Source organism: Chiloscyllium punctatum, chromosome 43, assembly GCF_047496795.1.
Source record: "Chiloscyllium punctatum isolate Juve2018m chromosome 43, sChiPun1.3, whole genome shotgun sequence".
Classification (NCBI taxonomy): Eukaryota; Metazoa; Chordata; class Chondrichthyes; order Orectolobiformes; family Hemiscylliidae; genus Chiloscyllium; species Chiloscyllium punctatum.
In genome coordinates, this window is record NC_092781.1 from 17,615,920 (window position 1) to 17,636,080 (window position 20,161).

Sequence of the window (20,161 nt, forward strand, 5' to 3'; positions counted from 1 at the left end):
AGCGTGCTGGGCAGTGAGCATGATATTGGCGGATCTTAATGGGAGTGACTCTGATGGTAGCGGAGTCTGCAGAGGAGTGACTGTCACGGTGGGGGAAAGTGCAGCAGAATGGGCTTGATGGCGTGGGACTATGCAGAACAGTCAGTGTAGAGGATGGAATGTGTCTGGTGAGTGACTATGAAGATAGGGAAAAATGCGCAGGATTGATTGTGAGTGTGTGGACATGTCAGTGTGGCAGAAGGGGATTGTGCGGAGTGACTGAGTGGAAGAGTGAGGGTGATGGCAGCGGAGTGGACATGGGATTGAACATGATGGTTCAAGAGTATGGGAGTCAGTGGGGAAGTGACCCTGTTGGCGGGTGAGTGATCCTGAGAGTGTGATGATTGGGGACTGAGCATTACGGTCAGGAGTGTATAAGACATTGAGTAGATGGTGCGGGACCATGCAGAGGAGTGATTAAGGGTTGGGGAACGTGCGGTGGAGTGATTGTGATGTTGTGGTTGATTGTGGGGGTGTGAGCATGACAGTAGGGGTGTGTGCGGGGGACTGAGCCTGATTGTGAAGGAGTTTGTGGGTGAGTGACCCTGATGGTGTGGGAGTGTTTGGGGGAGGGAGCAGTGAAATGAGGGCGATCATGGGGCAGTGAGTGGGGCAGCGAGCACGACTGCGTGGGAGTGCAGAAGGATAATGCATGACGGGGCGTGTGTGCAGCAGAGTGAGCGTGATGGTGGGGAAGTGTGTGGGGGAGTGAGCGAGAGTTTAGGGAAGTGTGCCATGGAGTGGACGTGACTGTGTGGAAGCATGCAAAGCAGTGAGGGGAATAGTGGAGTAGTGCATGAAGCAATGAGTGTATCACTGCGAGAGTGTGTGGGTGGGTGGGTGTGACAGTGAGCGAGTGACTGGGGGAGTGAGTGGGGAAATGACTGTGATGATGGATTGTCTGGCAAGTGAGTGTGATGCTGAGGAACTGTGCGGGGTAGTGAGTGTAACAGTGGGGCAATGTGCGGTGGTGTAAATGTAATAGTGGGTGAGTGTGAAGGGGATTGAGTGTGACTTTGTGGGAGTGTGCAGGGACTGAATGTGATGGTGGGGCGTGTGCAGGAAAGTGAACATGACGTTGCAGGCTTATGTGTAGGAGTAAATTAATGGTAGGGGAGTATGCACGGTAGTGAGCATGAGATAGCGGCATGAACTCGGGAGTGAGGGTGATAGTGGGGGATTGCGCAGGGGAGTGAGTATGACGGCTGACGAGCCTACAGGGGAGTGAGTAAGACCATGGGAGGTTATGCATTGGAGCGACTGTAATGTTCAGAGGGTATGTGGGAGAATGAGCGATTGACTGAGCAAGATTTTGGGTGTGTGTGTGGGGGTGTGGCCATAGGGGAGAGTGTAACAGAGTCAGTGTGAGGGTGGGCGAGTGTGCAAGTGAGTGTGTGTGATGGTAGGGGAGAGCATGCAGGACAGAGCATGATGTTGGATGTGTTTGCGGGGGATGGATCATGATAGTGGGGGAGTGTGTGTGGGAGTGACCGTGAAGATGCAGGAATGTGCAGGGAGTGAGTGTGAATGTGGTGGAGTGTGCGGGAGAGTGTTGGTGACATTTTGGAAGTGTGTGGGGCAGAGACCATGACTCTGGGGGAACGAGCAGGGGATTGAACATGATGGTGTGGGTATGCGCGGAGAAGTGAGCATGACAGTGGTGGAGTGTGCGGGGTTTGAGCGCTGTAGTGAACGTGAAGGTTGGGTATTGTGCAGAGGAACATGTGGGGGAGTGAATAGCCAGTGGGGGAGTGTGCATGGGACAGAGGATTACGGTGGGGGAGTGTATGGGGTAGTGGTTGTGACATTGTGGGTTTGTGAGGGGGAGTAAGCGAGACAGTGACTTTGACGGTGGTTTAGAGTGCAGGGGAGTGAGTATGATGATGGGGCAGAATATGGGGAGTGAGGATAACGGTAGCGTGTGTGGGGGAGAGTCAGCATGACCATCAAGAAGTATCCTGGATTCAGAGTGATGGTGGGTGAGTGTACGTGACAGTGAACATGATAGTGAGGTGTTGTAGGCGAACGGGTGAGACAGTGGAGTATGTACAGAGGTGTGAGCGTGACGGTGGGGGAATGTGTGGGGGAGTGAGTGTGACGGTGGAGGTGCATGTATTTGAGTGAGTATAATGATGTGGGAGTTGCGGGGGAGTGAGTCTAATGATGGTGGAATGTGCATAGCCGTGTGAGTGACAAAGGATGAATGTGTGGGCCAGTGAGCGTGATGGTGCGTAAGTGAGCAGGGGATTGAACTTTACAGTGGTATAGTGTGCGGCAGAGTGAGTGGGACGGTGGGAAAGTGTGTGTGGGAGTGTGCAAAAAAGTGAGCGTGATGATGAGAGAATTTGTGGTGAGTCAGCGTTACAGTGTGGTTGTGTCCGGGGGAGAGCGAGGGGGAGTTGTGTGACAGTGGGGATCTGCACGGGGGAGTGAGTGTGATGGCGGGACTGTGTGCTGGGGAGTGAGCATGATGGGGAGGGAGTGTGCGGAGCAGTTACCATGATGGTGGGGAAGTGGAAAAGAGAATCTGCCAGATGGCCGGGGAGTGTGTGGGGCAGGGTGTGTGAGGTGGGGGAGTGTGCGGGGGTGTGAGTGTGACTGTGGTTGAATCTGTGTGCAACTGAGGATGACATTGGTGGAGTGTTCGGGGAGTGAGGATGAGACTGTGGAGTATGCAGGTTATTGAGGTGACATTGGAGGAATGTGCGGAGGAGTGTGAGGTGTGGAGAGAGAAGGGGAGTTGAACGTGATGGTGTGGGAGTGTGCAGCGGAATGAACAGGGGAGTGACAAGTGATACCAGGTGAGTGGGCAGGAATGTGAGTGTGATGGCGTGCCAATGTACAGGGGAGTGGACATGACGGTGGGTGAGTGTGCATGGGACTAGTGATGACAATGGGGAGTGCATGGGAGAGTTTGCGTGAGGCTGGGGAATTTGCCGGGTTTTAAGGTCATGATGGGGGGTGTGGGGAGGAGTGAGTGTGAGGTAGGGAATGTGAGGGGGAGTGAATGTGACGTGTGGGAGTGTGTGGAGTCAGTGTGATGGTGGGGGTGTGTGGGGGGAATGCGTGGGAAGTGAGCATGATAGTGGGTAAGTGTCGAGGAGACAGGATGATAGTGGGCTCGTGCATGGGAGAGTACACATGCCTCTGTGGGAGTATGCAGGAACATCAGCGTGAAAGTGGGTGAATGTGCAGGGGAGTAAGCATGACAGTGCAGGAGTGTGCAGGTTAATGAGCAGGTGAGTGACCATGATGCCGGATGACTGTGGGCGAGTATGTTTGTTGGTGGGGCAGTATACGGCAGAGTGAGCATGACGGTCAGGAGTGATTGGGGGAGTCAGTGTGAATTTGAGTGTATACTTGAGAGTCAGTGTGATGGTGAGTGAGTGTGCTAGGCAGTGAGCATGATGATAGCTGATGTTCAGGGGAGCGAGTGTATCGGTGGGGAGTGTTGATGTCGTATATATGGTTGACGGTGAAGGTTGATGTTGTATATGTGGATTTCAGTGAGTCGTTTGATAATGTTTCCCACTGTAGACTATTGCACAAATTAAGGAGGCACAGAAGTAAGGGTGATTTAGCGTTTTGGGTTTGAAATTGAATCGCTGAAAAAAGACAGAGAGTGGTCTTGATGGAAAATATTCTTCCTGGAGTTCAGTTACTCATGGAGTATGGCAAGGATCTGTTTTGGGTCCACTGCTGTTGTCATTTTTATAAATGACCCGGAGGATTTGGTTCGTAAATATGCAGATGACACGAAGGTTGGTACAGTTGTGGATAGTGACGACGGATGTTATAGGTTACAGAAGGTCATAAGTAAGCTGCACTGCTGGGCTAGATTGTGGCAAATAGAGATTAATGCGGAAACGTGTGAAGTATTCACATTGGACAAAGTATCAGGAATGCAGAGAACTGGGCTCATGGCAAGATTCTTGGTAGTGTCGATGAGCAGAGAGATCTCGGTGTCCAGGTAGATTGGGGGTGAACAGGAGAGTGAACATGATTGTGGGGGAAGTATTCAGGGGGGTGAGTCTGACAGTGTAGAGGGAAGTGAGCATGATGTTTGGGGAGTCTTCAAGGAGAGTGTGAAAACAGTGGAGGAGTGTGCAGAGGAGTGAGCGTGACTGTGAGGGAGTGTGCAGAGGAGTGAGCGTGACTGTGAGGAAGAGTGCAGGGGAGTGAGGGTGACTGTGAGGGAGTGTGCAGAGGAGTTAGCGTGACTGTGAGCGAGTGTGTGTGGTAGTGTGCACGATGATAGGGTGTGTGCAGATTAGTGAGTGTGATGGTGGGGACGTGTGTGGGGGAGTGAGGGTGACGATGAGGAAGTGTGTGCAGGAGTGAGAGTAAGGATTGGGAAATATATAGAGAGTGAGTGCGATGGTGGGAGAATGTGTGGGGTGTGACTGTGACGGTGGTGCAGTGTGTGAGGGAGTCAGGTTGATGGTGGGGAAAGGTGTGGGGGATTGAGGGTGATGGTGGGAGAGGGTGCGGGGATTTGAGCATGAAGTTGGGGTAATATGTGGTGGAGTAAACCATGGCAGCGGGTGTGTGTGGGGGGGAGTGTGCATGATGGTGCTGGAATGTGCGAGAGAGTGATCACAATGCTGGGATGTGTGCAGAGTAATAAGCGTGACGGTGGGGAAGCATGAGAGGTAATGAGCGTGCCGGTGGGGAGTGTTGTGAGAGTGTATTGTGTAGTAAGCGTGATGGTGTTGGAGTGTGTAGGGGAGTCAGCACGACGATGTGAGAGCATGTGGGGGAGTGGCATGGCGGTATGGGAGTACGGAGGCAGTGAGTGGGGAAGTGAGTTTGATAGTGTGGAGACTGTAGGGGAGTCAGTATGATAGTTGAGGAGTGTGCAGGGAAAGTGCACGTGGCAATGGCGGAGTGTGCAGAGCAGTGAGTGTGGGAGTGACCATGACAGAGGTGGAGTGTTTGGGCAATTGAGCGTGATTTTTGTTGAAGGTGCAGTGGAGTCAGTCTAACTGTTGGGAAGGATGCGGGAGAATTTGCGTAACAATGGGTGAGTGTGTTGGACAGTGAGTGTGATGCTGGGAGTGTGTGCGGGGGAATGAGCATGAGTGTGGGGGAGTGTGTAGGGGAGTGACTGAGCGATTGACTAGGGGAGTAAGTGGGTGAGTGGGCGTGATGGTGTTGGAGTGTGCAGGGAAGTGAACATGAATGTGTGCAAGTGTGCTCGGCAATGAATTTGCCAATAGAGAATGTGCAGGAGAGTGTGATGGTGGGGGAATGTGCAGGAGAGTGAGCAGAGGAGAGAGCATGACCTTGGGAAAGTGTGCAGGGGAGTGAACATGATGGTGGCGAACGTGAAGGGGAGTGAGGGGAATGGTGGTGGACTGCACGGAATAGTGAGCTTGACGGTGGGGTGTGTGTGCAGGGAAATGAGCTTAATGGTGAGGGAGTGTGCGGGAGAGTCAGTGTGAAAATGGGGAGTGTGACGGGGTGTGAGTGAGCTGGTCGGGGCGAGCACGAGGATTGAGCCTTACGGTGGGAGCTTTGTGGGGAAATGAGTGTGACAGTGGGGGTGTGTGCAATAGAATGAGTGATTGAGCATGACATTAAAGTAGTGTGCGAATGAGCGAGTGCACTGGTGTGGGAGCATTCGCAATAGTGAATGTCGCAATGGTGAATGATTGAGATGATAGGTGCACAGGGAGTCATTGTGGTGGTGGGGAGTGTGTGGGGATTCAGCGTGGTAATGGGGAAGTGTTCAGGAGAGTGAGTGTGATGATATGAGAATGTACGGCGAGTCAGTGGAGGAGTTACCATGATGGTGCGGGAGTGTGCAGGGGAGTGGGCATGATCGTGGGAGAGCTTACATGTGTGTGGGCGTAACAGTGACCGAGTTGGTGTGGCGAGTGAGCTTGATTATGGTAGAGTGCATAGAGAAGTGAGTGTGAAGGTGCACAAGTATGCGGGGGAGTCAGTGTGATGGTGGTGGTGTCCCCAGGGAGTAGTGGTGACAATGGGGGAGTGTGTGGATCAGTGAGCATGACATTGTTTGAGTTTACTGGGAGTGAGCGTGATTGTGGATAGTGTGTTTGCCAGTGTGATAGTGGTGGGGGGATTATTTGCACTTCGCAATTATATATTCCCTCACACACATACATACAAGCACACACTCCACGATATAATTCAACATAAATTTAGTATAAGGTTGAATTTTAATTCAAAAACAATTGAGGTCCGAACAAGTGTAATATCACTGTCAAAAAGGGACAATTCTAGTATTTCTGGTAGTTGGACTTTACTGAAGGCATGTCAATGGGTTCATGTTGGGTTACATAGATAAGCTGCAGAGCTGGGCTGAGAGGTGGCAAATGGAGTTTAATGCGGACAAGTGTGAGGTGATTCACCTTGGTCAGAGTAACCAGAATGCGATGTATTGGGCGAATGGTCAGATTCTTGGTCGTGTCGATGAGCAGAGACAACTCGGTGTCCAGGTACACAGCTCCTTGAAAGTTGCCATCCAGGTTGACAGTGTTGTTAAGAAGGCATACAGTGTTTTAGCTTTTATTAATAGAGGGATCAAGTTCCAGAACCATGAGGTTATGCTGCAGCTATACAAAACTCTGGTGTGGCTGTACTTGGAGTATTGAGTGCAGTTCTAGTCACTGCATTATAAGAAGGATGTGGAAGCTTTGGAAAGGGTGCAGAGGAGATTTATTCGGATGTTGCCTGGGATGGAGGTAAGGTCTTACGAGGAAAGGCTGAGGGACTTAAGGCTCTTTTTGTTAGCGAGAAGGATGTTGAGATGTGACTTAATTGAGATATGTAAGATAATCAGAGAGTTAGATAGGGTGGACAGGGAGAGCCTTTTTCCAAGTATGGTGATGGTGAGCACAAGGGGGCATAGCTTTAAATTGAGGGGTGATAGATACAGGACAGATGTCAGAGGTAGTTTCTTTACTCAGAATAGTAACGGTATGGAGTGCGTTCCCTCCAACGGCAGTAGTTTCGCCAGCTTTAAGTGCATTTAAGTCGTCATTGGGCAAGCATATGAACGTACATGGAATAGTATAGGTTAGATGGGTTTCAGATTGGTATGACAGGTCGGCGCAAGATGGAGGACAGAAGGGCCTGTACTGCACTGTAATGTTCTATGTTGCATGTCCAGATTATTTTGAAACAGCGGGAAAATAAACATACTGAAGGCAAGAACAGTGTTTTGAAGAGTTTAAAGGCCTAGTCAAGCATTTCAGTGGAGTTATCCCCGGCCAATGATGACACAAACGGCAGGTTTCATACAATCCCCAAATTCTGGAAACAGACCATTCACCCCATCAAGTTGGCTTATCACTCCAACAATCAGTCCACGCAACGCAACTCGCAAACCTTGTATTCCCCATGATTAACCCGCTCTGCCTGCACATTATGGTCAATTTGACATGATCATCACATCGACCAGGCACATCGTTGCACAGTGGGATGAAACCCACAAAAATGAGTGGAGAAGTTGTAAACTTCACACGGGCAGTAATCCAATTCTGGAACCGAACCAGTTATGTAGAGCTGTGAGCCAACAGTGCTAGCCACTGTTAACACACAACCATGGAAGAAATCAGATAAATTCAATTGCATTTGGTCAACAAGATTGATACATAAAGGTTTATTTTTCTTACAAACAATGAAAACAAGTTTTTGACTTTCTGGAAGACTGGTGGCAGTGTTTAATCCTTTAGCCTTCCAGCAAAAATCAGATGATGTGCATAATGTTTTGAAAGCAAAGCTTTGCACTGCACTGAAAATTCCAAAGTTAATGTAGTCCAAGTTAGAACATAAAACATTACAACACAGTGCCGGCCATCGATGTTGTCCCGACGTGTGGAACGAATCGGAAACCCAACTAACCCACGCTATTTTTCTCCGTTCCATATGCCTATCTAATGACCATTTGAATACCCGTAAAGTTGGCGAGTCTACTACAATTGCAGACCGTGCTTTCCACGCTCCTACCGCTATGTGAGTAAAGAAACTACCTCTGACATCAGTCCTATATCTGTCACCCCTCAAGTAAAAGCTATGCCCTCTCGTGCTTGCCATCGCCATCTGAGAAGAAAGTCTCTCACTGTCCACATTATCTAACACTTTGAATATCTCGTATTTCTGAACTACGTCAACTCTCAACATTGTTCTCTCTCACGAAAACAGTTTCAAGACTTTCAACTGTTCCTCGAAAGAACTTCCCTCCATACCAGACAACATCCTGGTAAATCTCCTCTGAACCCTTTCCCAAGCTTCTGCTTCCTTCTATAACGTGCTGACCAGAACTGTACGCAATCCTCTAATTGTTGCTGCACCAGAATTTTAGACAGCTGCAACATGACCTCATAGTTCCGAGACTCAATCCCTCTGCAATCTCTCTGCTCACCTACACTACCAAGTAACTTACCATTAGCCGAGTACTCTTTATTCTTGTTACTCTTTCCGAAGTGAACTACCTCATATTTGTCCGCAAAGAAATCCATTTGCCAACTCTCATCCCAGCTCTGCAGCTTCTGTATGCCCCTTTGTAACCTACAACGTCATTCATCATTATCCACAATTCTACCAAACTAAGTGTCATCCCCAAATTTACTAACCCATACCTCTACACCCTCATCCAGGTCATATGTAAAAATGATAAACATCAATGGACACAAAACAGACCTTTCTGGTACATCAGGATTAACTGAGCTACAGGATGATTATTGCCCATCAATCATCACCCTCTGTCTTCTTTCAGATAACCAATTTCTGATCCAAACCGCTAAATCACCCTAAATCCCATTACTTCGTATTTCGTGTTTAACGTCATTGCTGTTATCCAAATTGCCTAATAATTTAAAGTGGACTAAAATCGAGGTAATTTATTTAAATATTGCAGGGTTTTCGATACTGAGTGGTACATTTAAATCCAACAAAAACACACTCGTTCCAGCTGAAACTTGCAAAGAAAGTGGCGATCTTCTTTTTGAGAATCCGGGTATTATTCATATTAGATGGGCTGTACTCGTACGGGTCTTTCAGAGTGAAGTCGTGTTCATTTCTTGTTCTTGTTTATTCCATAACCAAAGTTAGCATCATCTAGAAGTATCAGCACAGCAAAAACAGAGGGAAAATACTTATATATTCACGCGTGTTTTCATTACACAATCGGACACAGGCCCATCTGCGTCCTGGATGGAGAAATATCAATGGCTGAAAGGAATTGTACTAATACATTTCATAATAAAGACTCCGAATGCATTAGGAAACACCAAAGAAAATCTTAGAATTGCACCATCCTTATGAATACTCTTTGACATTTGACTATAAATTCTGTATCCGATGCATTGTCACTTGCTGTCAGTTGATGAAACCACAGCCATGAAAGCTAGCACTTGCAAATAAACCAGTTAGAATATAACCTCGTGTCGTGTGACTTTTGACTTTTACCACCCCAGTCCATAATTGGCTCCTTCACTTCAAAATTGCTGAAAACAGCTTAGTTGCGTGAACGGGAAGTGATGCATGATTTCTTCATAGTTGTTCTCTTGTGAAATCGTTTAATTGTGGCTCCTTCTACTAGTACTAAAGATCACCCCTGAGAAATTATTCTCCCGTTTATGTTTACTGGTTGTTAAGCCAACATCAACATGGCATAACCAACAATTCCCAATATGGTTTAATTAACACAACAACACTGTGGACCTTTCACTTGATTATTTAAACTGGCGCTTCCATTATAAGTTTGTCAGATACAACCTCGGGGATTTCAGTTTCCACTCAGTATTTGAACACACTTGCATCGATATTTATCCAACCACTTCACTGCACGACACACAAAGCTCGTGAATCCAAATACATTGCTTGAAGATTAAATTCATATCTGGGACATTGTGGGTGACTGTGAAAGGGTCAATCTGTGTATTATGTAGGTCAGAATGTGTGCGTTGCAACATTAGTGACAGATAGAAAGAGACAGAGCGCGACAGGAACAGGAAGGCACACGTAGAAATAGAATTCAGGAAACTAGAAGTGACATCATCAAGTCGTAGAATTATAGATATGTACAGCAAGGAACAGACCCTTCCGTACAACTCATCCATGCTGACCTAATATCCCAACTTAATCCAGTCTCGCTCGCCAGCACCCGGCCCAAAGCCCTCCAAACCCTTCTTATTCATATACCAATAGAGCGGCTTTTTAAATGCAGCATTTGTACCAGCCTCTGGCAGCTCAATCCATGTTTGCACTACCATCTGCGTGAAAAAGGTGTCCCTTAGGTCCTTTTACATCTTTCCGCTCTCAGCATAAACCTATGCGCTCCCGTTCTGCACTACCGCGTACCAGTATAAAGACTTTGCCTATTTATCCTATGAATGCTGCGCATGATTTTACAAACCTCTATACGGTCATGCTTCAGTCTCCAACGCTCCAAGGAAAACAGCGCAGCGTTCTCAACCTGTCCCTATAGCTCAAAGTCTCCAACCCTGGTCACATCCTTATCAATATTTTCTGAATCCTTGCAATTTTCACAACATTGTTCCGATAGGAAGGAGATCGGAATTGCAAGCAATATTCCAAAAATAGCTGAATCAACGTCCTGTACAACCGCAACATGACCGTTCTACATATTTACTCGATACTCTGACCAAGAAAGGAAAGCATACCGATCACCTCCTTCGCTATCCGATATAACTGCGACTCTGAGAACCTCTGTTCACAGGTTCAAGGAGCTGTGAGCCTGCTCTCCAAGGTTTCCTTCCTCAGCAAAACTCCGGAGGACCTTACTATTAAGTGTATAAGTTCTGCCATGATTTGCTTGTTCAATATATAGCAACTCACATTGATCTTCATCTACCACTTGTCAGCCCATTTGTCCCTCTGAGCAAGATCCCGTTGCAAACTAAAATAGCATTCTTCACTGTCCAATATATTCCCAATATTGGTGTCATCTTCGAAGTTAATAACTGTACCTCTTATGTTCAGATCAAAATAACTTATGTAAATGATAAATAACTGAGGACTAAACAGCGAGCGTGGTCGCACTCTACTGGTCACAGGCCTCCAGTCTGAAAAGTAACCCTCCACAACCACCATCTGTCTTCTACTTTTGAGCCAGTTCTATATCCAAATAGCTAGTTCTCCCTATATTCCATGAATCACTCCAATGCAGCTCTTAGTTTTTGATTAACACAGAAACAGTCACAACACTTAAAAGGAGGATTCGAATATTGAGAGATGGTACTGTTGAACAAAAAACCCACTCCAAAACACCCGAATATAATCTCATAATTGTTAATCAATTTTTGCGCAAAAAATTGCTGAAACGTCCATGAAACAAGTCGTGGACATAGTCTACAAATGCCAAGGATGACACAACTCCAGCAGAACATAGAACATAAAACAAATACAGTGCAGTAGGTAATCTTTGGCGCTCGATGTTTCAGTGATCGGTGAAACCAATCTGAAGCTCATCTAAGCTGCACTATTGATTCTCGTCCATGTGTCTATCCAAAGAACATTTAAATTCCTAAAATCTGGTTAGTATACTGCTGTTGCATACAGTGGGTTACACACCTACAGTTGAAAGCTGTGTCCCCTCGTACGAGCCATCACCATCCGAAGGTTACGGCGCTCGCTTTCCAATCTACCTAACCTTCTGATTATCTTCTATATCTCAATTAAGACATCTCTCAACATTATTTTCTCTAACGAAAAATGCCTCAAGTACCTCAGCCTTTCCTCGTAAGATCTTCTCTCCACAGCATACAGGATCCTAGTAAATCTCTTCTGAAACTTTTCCAAAGATTCCACAGCCTTCATACAATGAGGTGACCAGAACTGTACGTAACACTCCAAGTGTGGCCGCAAAGGAGAACACACTAGTCAACAGCTGAAGGTCAAGTGCAGCACTAAAGCAAAGTATGCAGTTAAGTGGTCTATGTGCAGGGAACTGTATTACCTTGCTGCAATCGCTGAATCAACATCGAGATAATATACACCAACGTGCTCTTTTTTATGTGGGCTGTGCACTTCTAGCTTCTGCAGATATGCACATGCACTAAAATGTACCATGTAATAATTTACATTGCACTTAGTAATTAAATATAATGTATTTTTGGGAGTAGTGTTTAAAAAAAAGATATGCAGCCCTTTCTTTGTATCCTTGTAAGATTGATATAAAATATTTAAGCAAAACAATGCAAATATTCTGAAAAGAGAAGTCAGTACTCACTCCACGAGCGAATAATATTTTTCCTGGAATCAGATGCTTCAGGCACCATCCCAAGGATTCAAATTTGTTGGGAATGGCAGCTATATTGCCTTCGTTCTGAAAGGAAGTAGAGGAGAATTGTTAAATTTGCGGCAGCCATTTTGTCACATATTAAAAGACTGAAAACTGTTTTGAATCTCATTTAGTGCCTACTTGCTAAAAAAAAGTGTTTCGCAGGGCCAGCGAAGATGATTGGCTTTGCAGCTGTACTGATACATGATAAACGAATTCTTTACTTGCATGGGGCTACTCTTCTCTTTGCAAGGACCTATTTTGGACTAACATGTGCCTATCAGCCATGAACCAACACTGTCCAAACACTACGTGACTGAAGCTCGTGACTGCTCATTATTATGCAATTAACAATTTGCTAATTGTTAAACGGTTGCAACTTCTTTAATCACGTAGCTCAAAATCTCATTGGAGTAGCTTTTCACCATTTGATCGACTTGCCTCTCCCCGTCACCTCAATAACTCAAGGTTTGTGTAGTGTGATTACTGATCTAAATTGGACCGCTATGAGCAAGTCATCCGCGCACAGTATATTTCCATCCCGAACAGTTGGTGTCGCCAGCTGGACCTCGATTTCATGACGTTCCCGGATCCTTTTCAATTTTGTCCCCGAGCATGTGTCATACCTCCCTGAATCAGCAGATTTTGTGACAAGACTGGAGTGGAGAAGTGACTACTGCAGGTGCTGTTACCTTGAGACACGAACTGGAGTGAGTGGGGTTAGACAGTGGGGGACAGAAGCTCATGTAGTTAGCGTTCCTCAGCCACTAATTTAACTGTGGTGATAAAGGCGAGTAGTTTTAGTATTGATCCTTAGTGATCAGGTAGTGGTGGAGCTTTACTTTGGCGTACGTTGAACCAAGAGGTAAGGGCTGTGGCAAAAGAAGTTGAGTTTTGGATTCAATCCAAAGTGCCCCCTTGCAGTTTGCGGCCGTCCCTCCTCTGACACAAATAGCGTGAGTCCAGAGCTGGATTACCTTGTTGTTATGAGCTGTTATGAGGCGCTGAGGGATGATTGGTTTGAAGGAGAGAATACAGAATTTTGTATCTCATTGTTGACCAGGATCATGATTTTGTTTTCTGCTTCAGTTTGTCTATAACCATTGTTTGTTTGTCCTGGTTTGCCAATGGCTTTTTCTGTTTGTTTTGGTGTATGTTCTTTTATTCTTGTTTGCTTTTCTTTCAGGATAATGGGATCCATGAACTCTAAAGAGAATGGTTTCCCCTGGGGGCAAGTAAATCTGTTCTCTCTGATCAGGCCGGCCTGCATCTGGTTGGTATATCGAGGAAAGCACAGAAGTGTCATGAAAGGCATGTTTGTACCCAAAGTAATGTAGGAGATACCCTGGTCCTTCCACTTTACTGGCCGGTATTGCTTGGGATATGAAATAAAGGTGTTCGAAATGCCGATGCAATTCTCGGTATTCGGTCACAAGTGAGCAGTGTGAGTACTCAACAGGGTCCTCGTGCCCTCACTGAAGATGTGAGATAAAGCATCTTACACTTAACAAAATTAGTAATAAACAATTTGCTTGCTCCAGGGTTCTTACTGGTGAGATCCCTTGTGAAAGGCTCTGGACCCACGAAGAGGTCCGCTATATGCTTCAAGGTTAGATTACTTACAGTGTGCAAACAGGCCCTTCGGCCCAACAAGTCCACACCGAGCCTCCGAAGAGCAACCCACCCAGACGCATTCCCCTACACCTAACACTACGGGCAATTTAGCATAGACAATTCACCTAACCTACACATTTTTGGACTGTTGGAAGAAACCCACGTAGGTACGGGAGAATATGCAAACTCCACACAGACAGTTGCCTGAGGCGGGAAATGAACGTGGGTCTCTGATGCTGGGAGGCAGCAGTGCTAACCACTGTGCCACCATGCCGCTCGATTCGCTCAAGTTCCCAACATTCCTTTTAATTGGCCAATACAAATCTGCAGTACTTACAGTTGCTTGCTTCAGGATGTTCAGACTCAAAGGAATTTGGTATTCGGGCCACTATTTAAGACTCAGTTGTGTTTCCCCTGTGTTGTGGACTAATGCAGAGGCACGAACAACTTCCCTTGAAAATATTGTTCGAATTGCAAATGAAACGACTGAGTTGAATTCAGATTTTGCATCGTTTTTTAAGCAGCTATGTGTCACAACCAGGATTTATGAGGCTGACCTCCCTCACATTGACTGTTCTGGGATGTGATTGCCTCATTCCCCTTACAAGTAAGGGAACAAGACCAAAGCAACTTGCAGAAAGGTTAACCCTTTGTAATATGGTTTGAATGCACATTTGCTTGTTGGTGATTGAATGTTTGTGTTTTGTTCCCTGGAGCTCGACATCCGGGACTGTTTGGAATTTGATTTACATTTTTGGAATTTATGATGATTTATTTTAAGGTTAAGGATCCATTAGTGATTGTGAATTGAAATTTTAACTTTGCCGTTCTTTGCACTGAGTGCCCTGGTGTCAATTTCTAACCGATCAGTTTTAATGTTTACATGAAATCTAATCTTATTTAAATTCTAATCAGTTTAATTTGGAGAAGATGACATTACAATTTTTTTTTAAAGTATCCCTATGATTCTGCCCCTTTTGACATCAGTATAAATTTGTTCTCAAACTCCCCGTAATTTCATGCTACGGCAAAGATCAATTTCGCCCCTTTCACCTCTACGTGTTGGACTAATGAAAGAATTGACGAAAGAAAGTAAAAGCAGTAGCACTAAATGCGGGCCTCACGTGCAAAATCAGTTTGCTACAGGATGAGAGTAGGTGTCTGCTCAATTTCTAATTAGAATGCAAACAGTTATGGGTGGCACGCTGGCACAGTGGTTAGTACAGCTGCCTCAGAGCGCCAGAAGACCCAGGTCCAAATCCCGCCTCACACAACTGCTGTATTGAGTTTTTGCATTCTCTCTGTGTCTGCGTGGGTTTCCTCCCACAGTCCAAAAATGTGCAGGTTAGGGAATTTGCCATTGTAAAATGTCCGTCGTGTTTGGTGACGGGGTAAATATAGGGGAATGGGTCTGGGCGGGTCGGTGTGGCTTGTTGGGCCGAAGGGCCTGTTTCCACACTGCAAGTAAGCTAATAAAATTGCAAAAATTACTTCCACCCCCTCCCTCACTGAGACTTGAAGCTTCAGTTCAACATTATGTTGCGAACGAAAATAATGTAAAAAATTAATATCCTATTATTAACATCTGCGTCTATGGTTTCGGCCATTGTTTGTGAATGAGAAGTGTGTGTTTTGTTACCATGTGAGTCGACAAGAACTTTTCTTGCAGCTGGAGTCCTTTTATGGCCTATAGCATTGTAAATGACTAACGACTGGTCAGACCACTGAATGAAGTTAATCTGGGATTTAAAGTCAGACTAGAACCAGGTAATCATAATGGATTTCAGAGTTGGAAACTGTGTACATTTTTTTAAAAAAATTACGTATTGCATTTTGAATAAATTAATTTCCAGGTTTTGTTGATGCCATTCAAAATGTCTTACTCACTTGTTCAGATTCCACCTCTGAATTAGATATGATGATTATTTTAGTTATTATTTTTAATGACCAAATGTATTAGTCCTGACTCACAAAATCAGAATTAGTTAGCAGGATCGTTTGGTTTTATTCCTTTACACAATGTCAGTGACCTGTCTCATTGCCTCAAGGTTAAGTTGAAGCATGGCTATATGAATTCATTGTTCATTAAAGAATGGTAATATGCCTTACTGGCCCTATGAAGGAATTCTGCATCGGATTGAGGGACAGAGGTATGTATAGCAGATGGAACTCCCAAAACCTGGGAGATATTCATAGCTGCTGTGAATGGGTAGATGAAAATAAAGGAACATGAGAAGCAGTGTAAGACCACTAAGGCCGAGCAATATATAAAAAGGTTAAAACAACAATCCTGTCAAGTAAAGAACTTAGATTCTACTGAGAATCTCGAATCTATGTATAGCATGCCGACCTATTTGAGGATGGGGAGGACGCTGATAGGGATACAGATCGGGATTTTACTTCTGGATAACTACTGAGCCCCTCACATCTCTTGATTGTCCCCAGCGCACACCCCTTTATGACAAGCCTTTCCCTCTTTTGAAAATGAAATGTCCAGTTTTTACAGCCAACCACATGGGGATGAACGTTCTGAGCCTTCCTAAACCAGGGTCCATCCTCGGTATCAGAGTAATGTTAATTAAGCATGCTCCTGATTGCGAGATTAATCCGGACAATTTGCTCAACACCTGCATAGGATCATCCAGACATAAACGCAGCAAAATTCTGGGAGGAGCCTGAATAGGAATGACTTATGTAACAAGATTGAAATAAGTGGCCAGCTGCCTGACGGAAGTTATATACAGACCACAACTGAAAAAAAAAATGAAAGGCTGTTTCACCTTTGTTAAACGCTATGCTTTTGCAATGTTTTCCTCGTGGTGTCGCTGACATGATTCGGACAAACAATATGAATTCGTCCAGGAACTTCCAGTTGCCAATGAGGTGAGCGGTGATTTTGTATTGGGATGGCCCAAACCAGAACGAGCCACAATGCAAGTTACAGGTAAAATCGATTATGTCCAGCGCTCCCAGATGCGGCGTGCCATCCCTGACAGGGTTGACTGGGAACAGGATACTAACTGGGGGTGGATCCTCCCTCAGATGCCCCACCCAGCGACCACGCTGAGCAAGACCTGTCGGATGGGATCCTGGAGATGGATAGAGGCAGGCACCAGGATTGCAACCATGGGACTGGGAACAAGACAGCGAACTCCCGGGGGGACAAATGGCTGGTCTTTGCTTTAATATTGGAAATGTGGTCATTAGTGACTGATGTGTCCTTAATGTTACCTTACAGCTAACACAGGGAATGATATGCTTACAACTGAGCCAAAGGAAATCCGTCAATATGCACTGACACTTCGTTTTGCTTTTGGTGTGATGACTGAGCCTTGTGGGAACACAGAGGGTTTGAAACCTCCAGGGGGCAGCCTACTAGTAATGCTGTATTATCCAATCAGTACACTCTCCAAAGGAAGAGCCGACAGATACTGCTTCCAAACAGGCAGCCTTACACCCCAAACTTCTGGTCCCATTAGGTCACCAGCAAAACCCGAATAGAGACAATATGGGGCCAGGTATTCCAGACCTGGGTTACGTTCAGAAATCACAGGGGAAGACCCCTGCTGAACAGCACAAACTCTGGCCTCAAATAGGGTTCTCCATCGATATTCAAACCAAAATGTGGGTGACCCCTGCTGGACAATTTTGTGTTCCTTCTTTCCTGCTGCCAAACTTAGTTGAGTATGTGCATATATTTTACATATTTGTGAAAGGAGATAATGGTGAATACTATATGACAAACTTGGTGCCGCCCAGATATTCAGAAAACAGCTCGGAAAAGTGCTGAAGCATGTTTAACTTGTATATAAAAAGGACACCTGCTATAAGAGGGATTCCACGATGTTTTGAATCACTCCTTGCATGTTGGGCCTCTTTTGTTTGAATGTCGACAAATTACTTTTACAGAACCACCTCGCTCACATGGTAATGAATATTTTTTAATAGAAGTAGATGTATTTAGTAGATGAATCAAAACAATCCCAATGAGTGATACAGCTGCCGCTATAGTGTTTGACAAGTGGGAAACATTTTCAATAGTTAACCAAAACTCTTCAATGTTCACACTCTCGGGTACGCCAAGCCTAAGAATTAGCAGTGGGGCATATTGGAGCCTAGATCGAAAGGTGCGTTCCTAGTCTTGCAGGTCACCCGCACAGCAGTCAAAGTCAAGGACACACGGGACACAATAGAAAAGAGCGCTACCCTGGAGAAACACCAGAAGATCCCGGCAGAGATACAGCTTTAACATTAATCTTTCCATTGCTCAGCCTGATTATTCTGCTTTTTACAACGCTCTTCCTTATCTTTTTTTTCACTAACTATTTTTGACTGGGGCCCTCTGCACAGCCTAATGGCCTCGAACTAAAGTGAATTGCATTTCAACACTTACTTTCCAATTCATACCTTTCTGCTCAAAACGTCAACCACACTCGCTGCTCGCTTCCCACACATATTCCCATCGACTCCAATGGAGGGTTCCCCCTGAGATCCATACCTTTTAATGAAACTGACACTGCTGAATGGTGATTGCATCGGAGTCATTTTGCTGCAGTTACAACTTTTCGTATCCTCTTAGTTTCCTTTGGTTGGTGTGTGCCTCAAACTCCGACAGGGATAACACCTGCCTCCATTGCAATCCGCGTAATCTCTCACACACCCACCCTGTTTCTCACCAATTACACGGCCATGATTACACCCTGAGGAAGTACTTGCATTAAAAGGAAACATCCTTCAGCATGGGAAGCTGCTTTCAGTAATTGCTGTCACTATATCCTTCTTTCTTAGTCTGCTTATCGGTCCACTGTGCATGGAAGCAAACTTAACCTCAGAGTTCCCAACAAGAATGCCATTAATTTCTCTTTTACCACCTTTTAGACTGGGATTCAATGCAATCATTTGTTGGCCTTCAACGGCACTTATTCCAGTCTTGACCGAAAGGCCGACCCCTGATTGGTGACCTCCTGGACTGCCGCACTTATTTAGGTGATGTTGTCCCTTTCCTTTTCCACTCCCACACTTCATCTGAGGTGACTTCGAAACTTTGTATCAAGAAGGTCCTCCCTTCCTTTCAGCACCATTTAATTATCTTTCCCCCGTTCACCATGCTACCCTTCAGGTTGTGGTTGAGGTTATCCGTATTGTAACCACTCGGGAAGAGATTGTGATGCCGCTCTTTCAGCCTTCGGCCTGCTCAGTGCAGAGATGTTCGCCGTCTGGATCGTTCGTCTCCAAAGTCGCATGGCCCTTAACTACCTTTGCCCGAGAAAGAAGACACTTGTGTCCTTATCGGCTCTGCCTGCTGTACCTACATCCCTGGCTCCAGTGATCTTGTCCATGAGACCTGCCTTGACTTTCCTCAATATTGATCACACTGAACTACCCATTACATTTTCAACCACTGATGTTGTGCACGCTTCTCTCTTTTCACGGTCTGTACAAAATGTCACTTTCTGACATCAAGAATTGCTTTGCAGAAAAAAATCCCAGTATTGTGCAATCATCCTTCATCCAAAATGATAACTTTGACTGCTCTCACAGGTGCTACGAGACCTGCTGAGGTTTGCCAACAGCTTCTCTCTTTGTTTCAGATTTGCAGGCTCCGCAATTCTTCCACTTTTAACTTACTGGAAGTTTCCAACTTAGGTCGAGTAACCTACACTGTGTATTTATAAATCCTCCCAGTTCACCCCAACTCCATGTCTTTCCTGTCTCTGCTGTCTCTCTCCCTGCCTTCACACTCATTGAGTCCCCCTTCACAGTGACACTGTGCCTGCAATACTCGATTCCGTATGGTCCAGCTGGCCTCGGCATTCATTCACCTCAATTAGCTGGAGGACCACAGCGACCTTCACCTTATTGCCCTGGAGATGTCATACATCAGCCGGGCTCCATTGTGACTCGAGTGATGGTGTCCTCCCTCTCTCCGCTCTGTCATGAGCTTCTTCATTCACAGTGCATGGGGCAGTATCAGAGAGCACAGGGGCTGGTGTCTAATCAACCCATTGGGGCTGTAATCTCTCCTACTGGGGATAGAACAGCATAGTACAGGCATAATACCGACCTTTTATCGTATGCGAATTTCAAACTAAGTACACGCCCTTCATTTTACTGTCATCTATGTGTCTATCCAAGAGTTACTTAAATATTGCTCATGTATCAGACCCTTTACCACCGCTGGCAGTGTGTTCCATTCACTCATCACTCTCTGTGTAAAGAACCTACCTCTGATAT